This window comes from Mastomys coucha, unplaced genomic scaffold, assembly GCF_008632895.1.
Source record: "Mastomys coucha isolate ucsf_1 unplaced genomic scaffold, UCSF_Mcou_1 pScaffold3, whole genome shotgun sequence".
Taxonomy (NCBI): Eukaryota; Metazoa; Chordata; class Mammalia; order Rodentia; family Muridae; genus Mastomys; species Mastomys coucha.
Window position 1 is genome coordinate 32,611,455 of NW_022196909.1, and position 15,704 is coordinate 32,627,158.

The 15,704-nt window shown below is 45.7% G+C and overlaps 2 long non-coding RNA genes across 2 annotated transcripts in view; both read right to left on the reverse strand.

The window, feature by feature from the left end:
* Nucleotides 1–8,809: 8,809 nt before the first annotated feature.
* Nucleotides 8,810–10,301, reverse strand: LOC116075256. The gene is made up of 2 exons (XR_004112491.1): nucleotides 9,981–10,301; nucleotides 8,810–9,336 (listed from the first exon to the last, which is right to left on the reverse strand). It is a non-coding gene; the product is annotated as an uncharacterized LOC116075256 (long non-coding RNA).
* Nucleotides 10,302–10,308: 7 nt separating this feature from the next.
* Nucleotides 10,309–15,704, reverse strand: part of LOC116075254 — a 22,734-nt gene continuing 17,338 nt past the window's right edge. The window contains exons 2-3 of the long non-coding RNA XR_004112489.1: nucleotides 13,076–13,194; nucleotides 10,309–11,732 (exon numbers count right to left, since the gene is read on the reverse strand). This is a non-coding gene — a long non-coding RNA (uncharacterized LOC116075254). The remainder of the gene's footprint in view (nucleotides 11,733–13,075; nucleotides 13,195–15,704) is intronic.

The following is a 15,704-nucleotide window of genomic DNA, read 5'->3' on the forward strand; positions in this document are numbered from 1 at the left end:
CTCTGGGTTGCTCTTTCCACAGAATCAGCTCATCCATCACTCTCTTTTGTCCTTAGTGATCAAACCAAATATCTTTTTATTGGGTTAAAATTTATGATTTCATGTGAGTGTGTTTGTAGGCCACGTTATCTGGTCTTTAAATTTTATTTGTATTATTTTTAATCATGTGTTTGTTGGGTGGAGAAATGCACCTGGTTGCAGGTGTCCACAGGGGTCAGCTGTGTCAGGTTCCCCAGCTGTGTCAGGTTCCCCCCCCAACCCCCGCAGCTGGTGTTATGGACGTGTTTGTGAGTCACCTAAAGTGAATTGAACTCGGGTTCTCAGGAAGAGCAGTGTATGTTCTTCACTGCTGAACTATCTCCCCAGTCGTTCTAAGCATGGCATTTTAATCACTGAAGAACACATAACCCTGCAGAGTGACAGCAATGGCAGGCAGTATCTCTTGAGTGTGTTTGTACAAAGGTACCACTCTCTCAATGCTCTGTGTACACTGATACTAAAACCATGCATTAGATTATGGCATTAGGATGTAACTTTTTAACTTAGTTTACCTTTAACCACTTTGCTTTTCTTCCTCAAATCTTATAATTCAGAGAAGACAGTGTTTTCTCTCTCTTAGGGGACAAAAAGAATTCTAACACATTAGTCAAGTACATCTTGGCCTTGGGAGTATGGCTCAGTCTTCAAAGTGTCTGCTACATAAGTGTGCAGAGCTCAGTTTGGATCTTTAGTATCCATGACAAAGTGGGGTGTAGTCACACGTTTCTGTAACCCTATCGAAGGGAGGTGTAGGTGGGTGGATCACTGGCCAGCGAGTGGGTGGATGCCAGGTTTAAAACTAGGTAATGTGGAGAAATAAGAAAGAGAGAGAGAGAGAGAGAGAGAGAGAGAGAGAGAGAGAGAGAGAGAAAATTGTAAAGTAATGGAGGTAGATGCCTGATAGAGGTAGATGCCGATCTCTGGCATCCACACACATGTACACATGTATACATGTATACTCTCTCTCTCTCTCTCTCTCTCTCTCTCTCTCTCTCTCAGGACTTGGATTCAACCCCCAACCCAGCCAACATTTTTAAAAGGTGAAAAAAGTACTTTCTGGCAGGGAGTGGGCGGCACCGCAGAAATGGCCCAACAATGAAGAGCACTGGCTGCTCTTGCAGAGGACCAGCATTCAATTCCCATTGCCTAGGTGGCACCTCACAACTCTCTGAAACGCCAGTCCTGGTGGATCCAATGCCCTCTTTCCGGCCTCCGTGGGTGCCAGGCACACACTTGGTGCACAAAGGCATACGTGCAGGCAAAGCACGCATGTACACAAAAAAGAAGTTGAAAAAAAGAATTCTTGCTGAAGAAGACTCCTTTTGAACTTTTTCATGAACTTGAGCTAGAGCTAATGAATTCATCATCTCAGGAGAAGCTAGAAAATCTTACTGATATTGTGTTTATATTCATTCTTAGGTGCCTAGTGGACCTTAGCAACAACAGCAGATCCCTGAGTATTCATTCTCAGAGCAATGATCACCTCCTGTCCAGGCAGTGTGACAGGCATTAAAGACACCGAGACCTAATCTTCTCTTCAGAGTCCCCTCTGACTCAGCATGCATGCCATGCCATGCAGAAAGTGGGTTCCTCTCAAGCCAATGGACAAAGGCACAGGTGTATTTTTGAGGCGGATTCCTTCTGCCCACTGATAACTTCTTCCATCCTCACAGTGCCTTACTTGAACAACTTTCAAGGACTGTCGTAGTTTGAACATGCAGTGGCACTATATGTGGAGGTGTGGTCTTTTTGCACTAGGGGTGCCACTGTGGGCATGGGTTTTAAAACCCTTGTCCTAGCTGTCTGGAAGTCAGTATTCTGCTAACAGCCTTCAGATGAAGATGTAGAGCTCTCAGCTCCTCCTGCACCATGCCTGCCTGGATGCTGCCATGCTCCCACCTTGATGATAATGGACTGAACCTTTGAACCTGTAAGCCAGCCCCAATGAAATGTTAACTGAACCTGTAAGTCCACCCCAATTAAATGTTATCCTTTATAAGACTTGACTTGGTCATGGTGTCTATTCACAGCAGGAAAACCCTAAGACAAGGACTAAAGCAGCTTTGACTGGTTCAGGCAGGGTAAAATCTTATCCATTAGTTTGCCAGCCCAACCCTCAGAAACTCCAGTTAAGAGTGGTTGCAGTTCAAACTCTTGAACTATTCAGTCTTTTAGAGATGGAGAGAGGTACCTAAGAGCCAATGATGATTATCGTTTCTAGTGCAGACAGCAGTTAAACGGTCTCACCCAATCCAGGGGTTATGACCTTCTTTTAGATCTCTTTCAGACTGGGCAGAAGGTCCAGCCTTGTGATTTCTTTGAAATAAAAAAAAAAACTTTCAGTAGAATGTCTCCCCGGCTTCCTTCTATCTCACCCTTTGCCCGAGTCCTTGCCACTTGATTTGTTGGGGAGATTCCCGTAAACTTGTGTCTTACTTAGACTTGGCTCTAGATGCAGGTTATGTTTCCAGCAATTATGTGAATATCTTCGTGTTGGAGGAAGCAAAACGGTGCAGCCAAAATAGCAGTTGTCAAGACGTCTAGAGTGGTCACTAAACAACTTGCGGTGACCTTGAATCATGGGCCATAACGGCCCACAAGGAGAAGCTCTTCCAGGGCTGCCAGTCTGGAGAGAGGGCACGCCACATAGGAGCTGTCATGACTTCCAACTTGAGCTAGAGGCCCTCTGTTTGCCTTGGTTTGTGGTCTCCCATATCAGAAGCCTCAACGACTCATCATCTCAAAACACAGTGATATTGATTCTCTCGTGTTCCTCTTTCATGGGTAAGGACCCTTGTTATGACATCGGGCTCATGGGATAAGCTTGAGTCATCTCCACATCTCGAGGTCAGCTGATGGCAGCCTCGGTTCTCCCTTCCCTGCCGCGTTGGAGATCCAGGAGTCTGGGTCAAGAGCATCATCGAGAGGATGCATCGATGGGCTTCTTCACCCAGGCTCAGATAACGCACCCTTTGGGAGTATAGATTTGCCTGTGTGCTTCGTGAACTGGGGAAAGCAAGAATTCCTGGGTGGCAGGCAACTGACCAGGTAGGAAATGAGAACTGGGAGCTCAACCTCGAAAAGAACAAAGCTTCAACGTTAAAAAAAGAAAAAAAAATCAAGGCCAGCTGGGGCACTTGGCAAATCACAGCCGAACAAGGTACAGAATGGGAAAACTACCCCTGTTGTTCCTTAGTAGCTCCTGGGCGTGGCAGAGGACTTTAAACACTGTTCAAAACCATGACTCCTCCCCAAGCCAAGTCATTACCAACTCATTTAATTCAGTTAAAAATAAAGCAACACACCATTTTTTTTTTAAAAAAGAGTTTTTAAAATGAAACTAAAACACATCTTGAGAAAATGTGGTAGGCCTGGCATCTGAAAGAGCAAGACAATTTTAAAAAGGAAGTCTTTATTTTTTTTTTCTTATAAGTAGATACGATAGTTTATCTTCAGAGCTGAGTCTGGTCACCCCAGCCTGTAATCCCAGCTACGCAGAAAACCTTGTTTAGACTACAGAGCCAAAGTCAAGGCCAGCTCGGACAATTTCACAAAACTCTGTCTCAAAACTGAAAATGAAAAGAGGGTTAGGCTCAGTAGTGGAGTGCAGGTGTGAGATATGCAGAAGACTGTAAAACAAACATACTGGTAAATATTAAGTTTCAGGACGTATTGATATGATAAGACCCTCAGTGACCTTAACAGAGTGTGTTCAAATCAGTGAGGAAAATCTTAAGGCTTTGGCAGAGGGCCTCAAGACATAAATATATAGCTCATTAATAGAAGCAAAATTATTAACACATTTATTTAGATAATTATTCAAAAATCACTCTTAATCAGAAGTGAGGTATTGGGGCTGGAGAGGTGGCTCAGTGCTTAAGAGCAGTGGCTGCTCTTCTAAAAGACCAAGGTTCAATTCCCAGCATCCGCACGACAGCTCACAAATGTCTGAAGCTCCAACTCCCAGGGGCCCCAACATCCTCACACAGACATACATGCAGGCAAAACACCAGTGCACATAAAGAGAAAAATAGGAGATGGCAATTATCAAATGAGCACAGATAAAATTTTTTTTTAAAATTATTACCATGTGAACTACAAATCTTCTGGAAGGGAATTTTGTAATATAGTTCAAGAGTCCAGAAACTTTCTACACCTATTGAGTTTAGATATCCATTCAGAAGGTTTCAAAGAAACCTTAATCATTTGACTGGATAAAAAGTTTTAAAGAGAAACAATGATTTTAGCAAAAAGATGCTCGCCTTTACCAATAAGATGAATCCACCAAGTTCATCTAATGATTGTAATTACTGACTGAAACCAGAGACGTTTATTGTTACAGATTATAATACAATTGTTAAAACCCAGTCTCAAGAGCTCTTCAAGCCTTGAAAAGTCCGTTAGACTCAGGAGTACATTATTTCTTCTGTTTATTTATTTCACTTTTTCATTATTTTTGTATGCCCGGTAGGGGTTGGATGTGGGCCCCAGCTTGAATGTGGGGGGTCAAAGGTCAGTCTGAAAGTCAGTTCCTTGACTCCCATGGGCTCCAGGGGTCAAACTGATAACTCAGGTTATCAGGCTTTTTAGCATGCACCTTTATCTACCTGCGGGCCCATCTCACCAGCCCAGTATGGTTTCATTCTTACTGTAAGCATTTAGAATAGAATATTTAAATAAAAAAATGTAAACATGTGATATTCTTCTGGAAGATGCTTGGCATAAAGTGACCTCATTGTTTTAACAGTGAACGAAGCCCTACCGAGTGACAGCTCACCTCCATTAGAGTGGGCACTGATAAATCCCACAATTCGATTTGGTTATGTTTGTCTTAGTCATTTATTGGGTGTACCTGGGCACCTATTTATGTGTGTGTACATTAGCGTTCAGATGAATGGGCACGTATGTCCTAAGCAAGCTTGTATGTATGTATACACACGTGGAGTTCAGGGACAGTCTCAAGCGTGGTTCCTCAGGGACTGTCCATTCTTGCTTTCTTTGAGACAAGACTTTTCACTGGTCTGGAAAACAGAACCTAGAAAAGGCTGGCTTGCTGGTGAGCTGGTAAGATCCCCTGTCTCCATCTCTCTAGTGATGAAGTTAGTTATGCTCTAGTTGTGGAGCATGCACATTACATATGGCTTCAGTATCCCAGGGACCAAACTTAGGCCCCTCTGGGTTGCAAGGCAAGCATTTTACTGTCTCATCTGTCCCTTAAGTCATGTTTGGCTTATGACAACATCATTAGGAAAAATGATTAGGGTATGCTTTGTCCACTAAGAAAACTTGTCCAAAGTGTTTTTCCTTTAAAATTAAAGGATCAGATAAAGTTAAGAAACATTCCATCCCTTAGACTTTTCTCAGATGGTCAGAGAAAAATCTTGCGGAAGATCATCTCGATTTATTTTAAACCAGACACACGCAAAGTTGTACCCGTCAGAATTGTACCAACATTTGAACATCACGACTCTGCGTCCATCAGATACTATAAGAAACCATGGCTTTCAGCCAGACTCAACTTCCGCCTATTTCAGCTTACAACTCTAGAGACTATGGAACGAGAAGGTGTGAGCCTGGCATTGGTCACTTCTCCGGAACCTTTGAAGCGTTCTTTCGGGGCAAGCAAACAACCCCTGGCACTATTAACGATACTCGGTGATGCTTGCAGACCGAAGCTTAGCAGGACTGTCCTCTGAGAGGCTCCACCCAGCCGCTGACTGAAACACATACAGAGACCCACAGCCAAACATTAGATGGAGCTTGGGGACTCTTATGGAAGAGTTGGGGGAAGAATTGAAGGCCCGGATGGGGATAGGAACGCCACAGGAAGATCAACAGAGTCAACTAACCTGGACCCTTGGAGCTCCCAGAGACTGAGCCACCAACCAAAGAGCATACATAGGCTGGACCTAGGTCCCCAGCACATAGACAGCAGATGCGCAGCTCAGTCACCACGTGAGCCCCTCAAAAACTGGAGCGGGAGCTGTCCCTAAAGCTATTACCTAGCCATTTCCCAACTGGGTTGCCTTGTCTGGCAGTGAGAAAAGGTGCACCTAACCCTGCAGAGATGTGATGCCCCAGGGAGGCATCTTAGAGGAGAAAGTAGAGGGGGAGGGAGCATGTCGAGGCTCGGGGAGGGGGACAGAGATCAGGATGTAAAATGAATGAATGAATGAATGAATGAATAAAAACTATCATTTCAGTTCAAAGGGGGACACCAAGATCATGGCGGGCAATCTGAAGGTCAGTATAGCTGCCAAGTCCTGGCGGGCAGTTTGGAGAACCATATGACTTCTCCTTAATTAGAGAGCTCTCGGGCTTCACAGTCTTGTCTTCCTTCCTCTTACCAGTCCCAAGCTAGTGAGCAGCTGCCAACCCTGAGGACTCTGGGCTGTTGAAGCCATGCCCTCCTTCCAAGTACACTGTGCTCTGTGAGAGAGGGTGGGAGTCAGGTGGCACAGAGCCTCCTGGGGAAACGCTTCTGCAGTTCCCCGCTGCAGACAGAAGGAAGAGCTGTGATCCTATAATCGCTGCTGTTACAGCCTCCCTCCGGAGTGTGTTAAGGAGAGAGTCTACTGTTACAAAGTAGACGGATAGTGTTGGATCCTGAACTTGAGTTGGGGTACAGCCTAGTGGTAAAGGAAACATTTCAGCAGCCTGGCTGAGGCTCTGGATTAGATCCCCAGCACTAATAAGCCAACCAGATCTGACCTACCTAAGAAACTAGCAACAAAGCCCTTCCGTACACTTGGAATTTCTGGTAATGGTGCATGTTTATACTTGGCTGGTCAGGACCTTCGAGAATGCTCTCCTCTCTCTGGTCTTTTGTCTTCCTCCTCTGCTCTTCTTTGGTCCTTTTGATCTCTTGGCATTTTCTTACAGGCTAGAATCCTTGGCAAGGAACACGTGGAGCTGAAGGAGTCTTTCTGATTTCCAAGTACACCTGAGTGATGCTGTCTTTGACTTAGCCCAACATAACCGGTTAACAATCTTGAAGTGTCTTTGACCAGGCCAGAGCCTCTACCTCCTTCCTCTGCTCGCTTTAGACCATGACCGTATCACCGTATCTCAACCTGTAGGTCAAGTCCCTTTAGGGGTCAAACAACCCTTTCCCAGGGGTCACATCTTAGAAATTTACAATTCATAACAGTATCAAAATTACAGCTGTGCGGTAGCAACACAAATAGTTTTATGGTTAGGGGTCACCACATGAAGAACTATACTAAAGAGCTGCAGCATTAGGAGAGTTGAGAACCACTGGTCTAGATTATGTCATGGGAAAAGACAGAAGGAGAGGAAGGAAGAGAATCTGAGTATAGCCTCTGCTATCCTGCTTAGTCACAGACCTGGATGACATTGGGATGGGAGGAAACTCGCTGGTCACCTTATTTGGGTGCAGTGGGTATCCAGGGTTTGGAGGGGATGACTTAAGAAAATTCCCCCTTTGGCTGCAAAAACTCCACTCCTTTCTATATTGAAGTGCAAGTGCACATGAGATTTTAGTTTGGTTTGAAAGATTGTCCCTCTTTTTTGTAAAGAATAACAGAGCAGGGCTGGAGAGATGGCTCAGCAGTTAAGAGCACCGACTGCTCTTCCAAAGGTCCTGAGTTCAAATCCCAGCAACCACATGGTGCCTCACAACCATCTATAATGAGATCTGATGCCCTCTTCTGGTGTGTCTGAAGACAGCTACAGTGTACTTAGATATAATAATAAATAAGTCTTTAGGCCAGAGTGAGTGGGGTTGACCAGAGTGAGCAGAGGTCCTGAATTCAAATTCCCAGCAACCACATGATGGCTCACAACCATCAGTACAGCCACAGTGTACTCATATACATAAAATAAATATAAAAAAATATAAGAGAATAACAGAGCAACAGATCTGGTCGGGTCCCATGCATATATCTTCTGCAGAAAGCATCCACGCAATTGCACAAAATGCGGATCTGGATGCAGTTCCTGCAGGGAAAGGACGCTCTCGAGCATTCCATATTTGGTTATGTGTCATATGGAACAGAAATATGCTTTCCCAGGTCTGCTGCCCACAGGCCCCAGTTCTGCTTTCTAAAGATAAACAGAAGCAACATAAACCATTTCCAGTTTTCAGCTCCATCTCTGCAGGGCCTTTGGCAGTGTGGCCCTTTGGTGCATCTGTAGAGCTTAATAAATGATGGAGGAGTTCATGGAGGGATGAGGGCCTCCAAGCATCTGTTGTAAAGCTACTCTGGGTTACTCTAGTTCCTTCATGTTCTCGTTCCTTCTCAGCCTGGGTCTGGGTAGGGCTGGGAGATGCTAAAGATCTTGGGCCAGGGGCAAAGACACACTATCATCAAGGCTAAATTTATTGAGTAATGCTTTTTAAACAGTAACTTAGAAATGGGCACTGAACCAAAACAACCTATTAAGCCTGATGAAAGTTGCCCACTGCTTCCTGTGGTTGAACAGTGACCTGGGTATATGTGTCGTTGCTTGGGCATAGGCATTATCCGTGGTCACCAAGTAGGAGTTCCAGGCACTAGAAAGAAAAAAAAAACCAACTCATCTTGACAAGCCAGAAACTTCACCATTAGAGAATAGTTCTTCCAGATAAATTCTTCACTTTTCTCCCAAATGTATATACTGAGGCCAATAAAAAATAGACCCCAATACTCTAGAGTGAACTCCTTGGTCTGGTTGTTTTCAATAAACCAATAAGAGGACGTAGCAATGCTAAAAGCACTAGACCTCAGCGAAAGAAGAGGCAGAGTCAAGAAAGAGACGGGTGAAAAGGAAAAATCGTGTTTAATGGAATGAATATGCAGGGCCGTGCAGGCTGCTTCGGCCTGGCCTAATGCCGTCTCAGGTGGCCGACACTGACTTGCCTCTATAGACACATTTAGAAACTGCAGACCTTTCATGCTTGCTATAGTTCATCTTCAATTTCACACAATGCGAGAAGGACGGGAGGCAGGCATCTGCTTAGATGGACACTGGGGTTCATGGATCAGATCTGCACGTTTGCTTGGATGGATTCTCTGCTTGTTGGGAAAGATGGCAAGCCTGGCCAGAGTTATCTCCTCACCACAGAAGGGAAAAACCAAATCCGGGGTGAGCACTGCAGCTGAGCATGCTCCCCATGATGAAGCCTACTTCCTGGGAGAGACATTCACACTTCTTGAGAAACTCTTGCCCAACCGAGTCAGTGACTGGGTTAGAAAACGAAGGCCCTTGATTTCTTCCTCTATATTCAGGGTCCTGTCTTCTCTTTACTTCCTCCAGCTCGGACACCCTTCCCCAGAGGAAGCGTGGCATGCTGTCCTGGGGGAGGGGACATAGGGGGTAACTCAGTTTACCTGCTCCAGCAGAACGAGTTACAGCCTGAACTTCTCCCGAAAAGTCCTTGCAGCCAAATGTTACCTTTCCTGCACACTTGCTTTCTAGATAACGCAACTAGTATCATTATCCTTGCGGGGGTGTGTTTACCATCCCCAAGATCACATTAACATTACTCATTTAACAATCTGTAGTGTTTTGAAACCCACACGTCTAGCCAAATCCTAGAGTGGGATTTTTTTTTTTTAATTTCTTTTTCTTCCTGATGCTTTGATTGATAAGGACTGCCCATGACCACAACCTTTAAGTTGCACAGTCTGGAGGGGGTGGGGGATGAGGGGAAAGACAAAGGTTACCCTATCAGCAGGATCTCCGTGGACTCTCTCAAGCAGCAAATGGCAGTTGTTCTGCAGCGTGGGTTGGATGGTTCCTGACCTGGCATGGGCTTTGGGCAGCTGTTCTGAGCAGGCCAGACTGCCTGGCTCTGGGGGGTGGGGTGGCTCAGTGTGGATAAGATTGACCAAGAGTGATTGACATCCCAGAGGGGTGGGGAAAGCAGGGCAACACAGGATTACATCATGCTTTGACCATGTACAGTTTAAGGCACTTACCAAGAATTTATTTCTTACCTTTTCTACTCTGTATTTTCAGACAGTATCAGATGCAGGAAACTGAGGCTGGAAATCATAGTCATAGATGAGGGAGGGTTATTGTAGGAAGCTAACTATATGGCTGAGCCCATAAAGATCTATAAAGACGGAGGGAGATGTGTGTAATGGTATCTAGCACCAGAGCAGAAGGCAGCCCTGGACAGTGAGGACAGAAAGCCAAAGATACATCTCTTATCTCACTAACTTAAAACAGGAGGCAAAGAGAAAGAGGCTCGAGAGGGAACTCACAAAGGGAGTGAAGGAGAGAAAACCGAGCTGAGAAAAGTAGAGATGTGTGTGTGTGTGGGGGGGGGGGGGGGGGGGGGTTCAGTACAAAGAGGCTTGTCCCTAGCATTGCTTCTGTGTGGGGACCAGCGAGGCGGAGATTCACAAAATGGCAGCGATGAAGCAGCTGGTGAACTTGAAGAGCAGTCATAGCGGGACCCTGGGTATAAAGCTCTGATTCAAAGATGTGAGAGACGTCAGGGATCAGAGTGGAGACGGAGCATTTAGAAGTCTGCTCTACAAACGTGTAGGACACTGAATTTTTCTGAATGGATTCTTGGTTTGGGGGGTTTTCTTTCTTTCTTTTTTGGTCTTTCTTGTTTGTTTTATTTGTTTGGTTTGGTTTTCTTTCTAACCACAGGAGAGGTGAGGGTGGCTTGATAGACCCAAAGTAGAATTCTCAACTGAGACCTTTAAAACGTGAGCTTGAATGTGGTAGTATCAGATGAGCCCCCTTTGTGTCTGTCTTTCCATTCCCCCTTGGTCTTATTTTTATTCTCTTCCTCCCAGTTCAGACTATTGTCTCCTACGAAGCCGGACTTACACCTCGAGGTCATCTGAGGTCTGCCTGCAATCACAGAGATATGGGGCTCTTGAGGTTCTTGTAAACGCAAAGCTGTCCCTCATAAATAAATGTTAGTCAGCAACAAGCAATGCCATTAACCCCCGCTGCCCAGAGCCTCTGAAAAACTTCCAAGAGCCTTTGAAAAACTTATACAAGAATACTGTCACATGGAAATGGGAAAGAATTAGAGCCACATCAAGAGGAACAGACTCAATTCCAGAGGCTTGGGGTGGTCCTGGGTCAGTGTGTGCTTTGGTGGCCACAGTAGCCTTGACCCCGCACCATTGGCGACAGCATATTCCAAACGCAGCCTCTTCTGATTGTCTGAATGCCAAGTCATGAGCCCTGACTTCAAAGGATGAGGAGGCTCAGGCTCGCTGAAGACTCACGTGCAGATGTGACAGCTTCCTCACAGGAGACACACCTTCCTGAGCACAGAGGAGGTGACATGAAAGTAGCAGCAGACAGAACCGTAGTCAGTGTTTCCAACTTCTCTAACTCGGAGGGAGTCATGAGGTGAGCGAATAAAACACACCCACTCACTGTAGCAACAGCCAGAATGACCTGGTGGGCAGGACAGGGAGTGGAGTCGCAGAAGTGCTAAGTAAGTATTTCCGAACCGAGTTTTTAAATAGCACTCTCAGGATCCGGTGGGATCCCAGACGGCAGGTGGAGTCCGCACCACCTCACCCCTCCAAGCTCTTCCGTGACCTTTATTCCTAGAAAACCCGCTTCTGCATCGGAGTAAATTCCTGCGGATGAAATGCACAAGCATCCTCGCTCTCCCGCACTCTTTGGCCAGCCTGTGGGATGGATCTTGCTATGGTCTTCATTCCCCAAACGAAGAAGGGGAGGTTGGGGAATACCTTCATCAAGAGGCACTGCAAGGGAATGGCAAAAAAGAAAATCACAATGTCTACTTAGTTGTGTCTACATCACCCATGTGTGATGAGTCGCTCTGCAACTAGCAATAGCCGAAGGACACGGTCTTATAGTTTTACTCTTTCTCCTGTATATTGGACAGTTTCACACAAATATTTAGCATATTGTGATTTTATTCACGCCCCCATTAGGCTCTGGTATGCCTCCTTCTTCCCCTCTCAGCTCTTCTTCCAACCTAGCTTTGTCACTCTTAAGTGGTTCGCCATCCTGTGCTGAAACACACCAGAGACCAGGAACAGCAAACACCAGCTGAATCCAAACCTCAGCCAACATGAACACCAAAGGTAGGAACATCGAGCAAAGGTAGGAACACTGAGGGGTAGAGAGACTTCCAAGAGTGATTGGAAAGACGCTAAGATGCTAACCGCAGAGGCTAAAAACAGGGCTTTGGTAACATGTGTTTGCTATGCAAATCTGAGGATCCCGGTTTGACTTCCCCAGAACCCACATAAAAGCTGGCAGGGAAGCAAATATCTACAGGTATTCCCAACTCTGGGAAGAAAGAGCCAGCAGGATTCCTGGGGCTTGCTGGCCAGCTGGTCGAGCCAAATCAGCAAGTTCCATCCGTGCTCAGTTACAAAGCCTGTCTCCCTCCCCCAAATTGCACAATTGAGGCTAGCCCTGAGCTTCCATATACTGAGACTCACACAGGCACATGCACCCATACATACACATGTGCCCATGTGCGTGTATGCACACACATACACACACACACGCAGGAACATGTGCATACACACACATAGCAAATGTTAGCTATGTATTTGTTTTGTTTTGTTTTTTTTCTTCTTCTTTTTTTAACGTATGTGAGTACCCTGTAGCTGTCTTCAGACACACCAGAAGAGGGCATCGCATCCCATTACAGATGGTTGTTAGCCACCAAGTGGTTGATGGGAATTGAACTCAGGACCTCTGAAAGAGCAGTCAGTACTCTTAACCACTGAGCCATCTCTCCAGCCCCAAACTAAGCTTTTTAGAAAACATGGCTTTTGTATACTATAATTAGCTATACACTCCTGGAATATCTAGACATCTCTTAATTTGCTTTTTGTTCTTTGTAAATAAACTCACACCATCCCACTCCTCACTGGCTATCAGATTGGGCATAAAGATCCAACCACTTTTACACAACTAGCGATCTCTAATTTATGTTAGTTTTACTAACATGATATGGCACTTTGTCTATACTGGCACCTTTTTTTTTTGTTTGTTTGTTTCTATACCTCACTAAAATGCAATAAAATATTCAGACAGCTCCCTGATCCCAAGACAGTATAGTACTGACATGGAGAAATCTTCATGATGCGAAGCTCCCGGTGTTCCTTGGGCAACCAATGAATGAACTTCTGAGCTCCATGCGCAGACACACAACTTAGAGGTAGGAAGGCATGCAGCACTGACAGTCTGGGAAGTAAAACAAACATGAAAGTCGAGGACTACAAGTTGGTCAATGTGTTCCCAGCCTTGGGGAAAAGACGAATAACCCGACACTGCGTAATCCCTACCGGGCCAGCCAAGTCACCGGAATAGTATTTGGGTTAATACAACCAGCACCAATTTTCTTTTGTTCTTCTTCACAGCTCCCCTCTATTCACAGAGCAGCAGGAGCTGAGTGTTAGCTACTGGGTGATACCAGAGTGGGGGCGGGGGGGGGGGGGGGGGGGGGGGGGAGACATGCAGACGAGCCCTAAGGAAAGTCTAGATCAGTGGTAACAGACTTGAAAATCTCATACAGGGTGGGTAATGGATTAGCTGAGCATAAACAAAGGGTTAAGGGAACTCTGGAAGAATTCTCAGACTGGCCTGAAAACTCATAGAAAGCTAATGAACAGATTACTGGAGAGTAGGAGTTAGTTCCATGTGCTGAAGGGAAGTAGATGCTTCAATCGCAGTAGACAAGCTCGGATGTGGCCACACGTGTGGATCTAGGCTGAGAGCCCAGGGTAGAGCGCAACAGAGAACCTAGGTCACGCTGAAATGCTGGGTGGTGTCTAAAATCATTGTGTCTAGATCTGGACCTGGCAGACACTCATTCTCAATTGCAGAAATATCGGGCAACCATGTTACTCTTCCTAATAGAGCTAAAGCTATCCTCCTAGACTAGTGACTTAGACCAGTGACTAGCTAACTCTGCAGGGCCTTTGATTGGGAACCTCATGAAATGAAAATATAGACAATCCTGTGTCCTTTCACCTCTGCTACTGTGAAAGAATATCCTGTTTTGTTTTGTTTTGTTTTGTTTTAAAAAAGCAATTTGGGGAGAAAGGGTTGATTTTAGCTTACAGTTCCAGATCACCATCAGTTACCATAGGGAAGTCAGTGCTATGAGTTCGAAAGGAAGTGGTCACTTGACATCCATCCCTAGGCGAGATCAGAGGGACGTGAATGCTGTGCTTTGCTTCCTGTATGAGCGATGGGTATCCAAATGAGGCCTTCATGCTTTTACGGCAGGCACTATAGCAGCTGGACCAATCTCAAACCCTGGTTGCTTTTGTGAATGGTTCATCACACGGCTTATGTGGTCTCAGATCCACATCTGTGGATACCACATGGGCGTTTTCTTCTTGACTTCCTGTACTGTGCTGTTCTGTTGAGGTTGGGTCTGCTGCTATGTACTGTAAATGCTAAACTCTCTATACCTGAAGGAGGGTCTCGACTGACAAGTGAAGGTCTAGGCAGACAAGAGACCTTCTCCTTCTTCTTCTCCTTCTCCTTCTCCTTCTCCTTCTCCTTCTCCTTCTCCTTCTCCTTCTCCTTTACAAGCAAACCTTGTTCCTTGATTTCAAACTCTTGGTGTAATAAAAATGGGATTAGCAGTAGGTGGCTTTGGAGTGATCTGATTGGGGGAGAGAGGAGAAGAGGAGGAGGAAGAGGAAGAGAGGGAGGGAAGCTACCAGGAGGGGAGGTGGTCCATTAACACATGGCCAGGAGAAACATTAAGAATCTGCGGCAGAACACCGCTAGGGAAATAGACAGGCCAGCAGTTAAAAGAGTAGACTAGGGGCTATTGTCAAAGTAATTGTCAAAGACATATCAAGTAAGCATAGTCTGCGACTCATTTATTTGTAAGATAGTCTGGGATATGATTAAATTGTTTGTAATACACTGTTCCCACCCTCCAAGCAGCCCAAACATCTACTGGCTTAAGTCTTTCATCAGAGCCCTGGGACTAGTCAACAGAAGCAAAGACAGGATGGTAGCATGGGCTAGCCCCTCTCAGACATCTTCAGTTTCTCTTTCCTTCTATTTCACCTTTGCCGATGGCCAGAGGCAAGGGTGGAGTGGGGTTGGAGTGGAGAAATTGACCTCAGTAGTATGTACCTTTAAGTGGACAGACCGCAGACGCCTCTTGATGATGTCTTTCAGCTGTATCTGTTCCCCTGGTGTTTCTTTGGTAGGTGCTTGGATCTTCCTGGTGGCTCTGGTAGCTGGATCTTCTCAGCCAGGGAATACTCTCAGGTTGTGGTCAGTCCTTTGTCCCCTATCCACTTACGAGCATAGGAGGAAGAGGGGACCCCCCCCCCACACACACACACCTGGCTCGCTGGTGAAAGATTGCAGGCGCATTGGGAGCATGAATAGAGACCATGATAACCCTTCTTAAGCTCGCATGTCTGAGCACAGCAATGTCTAGACTCATATACAGACAATATACATGTCACGCCTTGGGGTGTGAGGGAACCATGGCTATAGTCAGATCTATGAATCCTGTTTAAACCTGTTTCAAAAAAATCACGGGACGTGTGCTTTGTCACGGGGGTAGAAAATCTTTCTTGTTTTCTGTACAGGTAGGAGGAATAGTAATGGCTTTCTCCTCTCTGTCTCTGCCTGCCTGTCTGCCTGCCTGTCTGCCTGCCTGTCTGTCTGTCTGTCTGTCTGCCTGTCTGTCTGTCTGTCTGTCTGTCTGCCTGCCT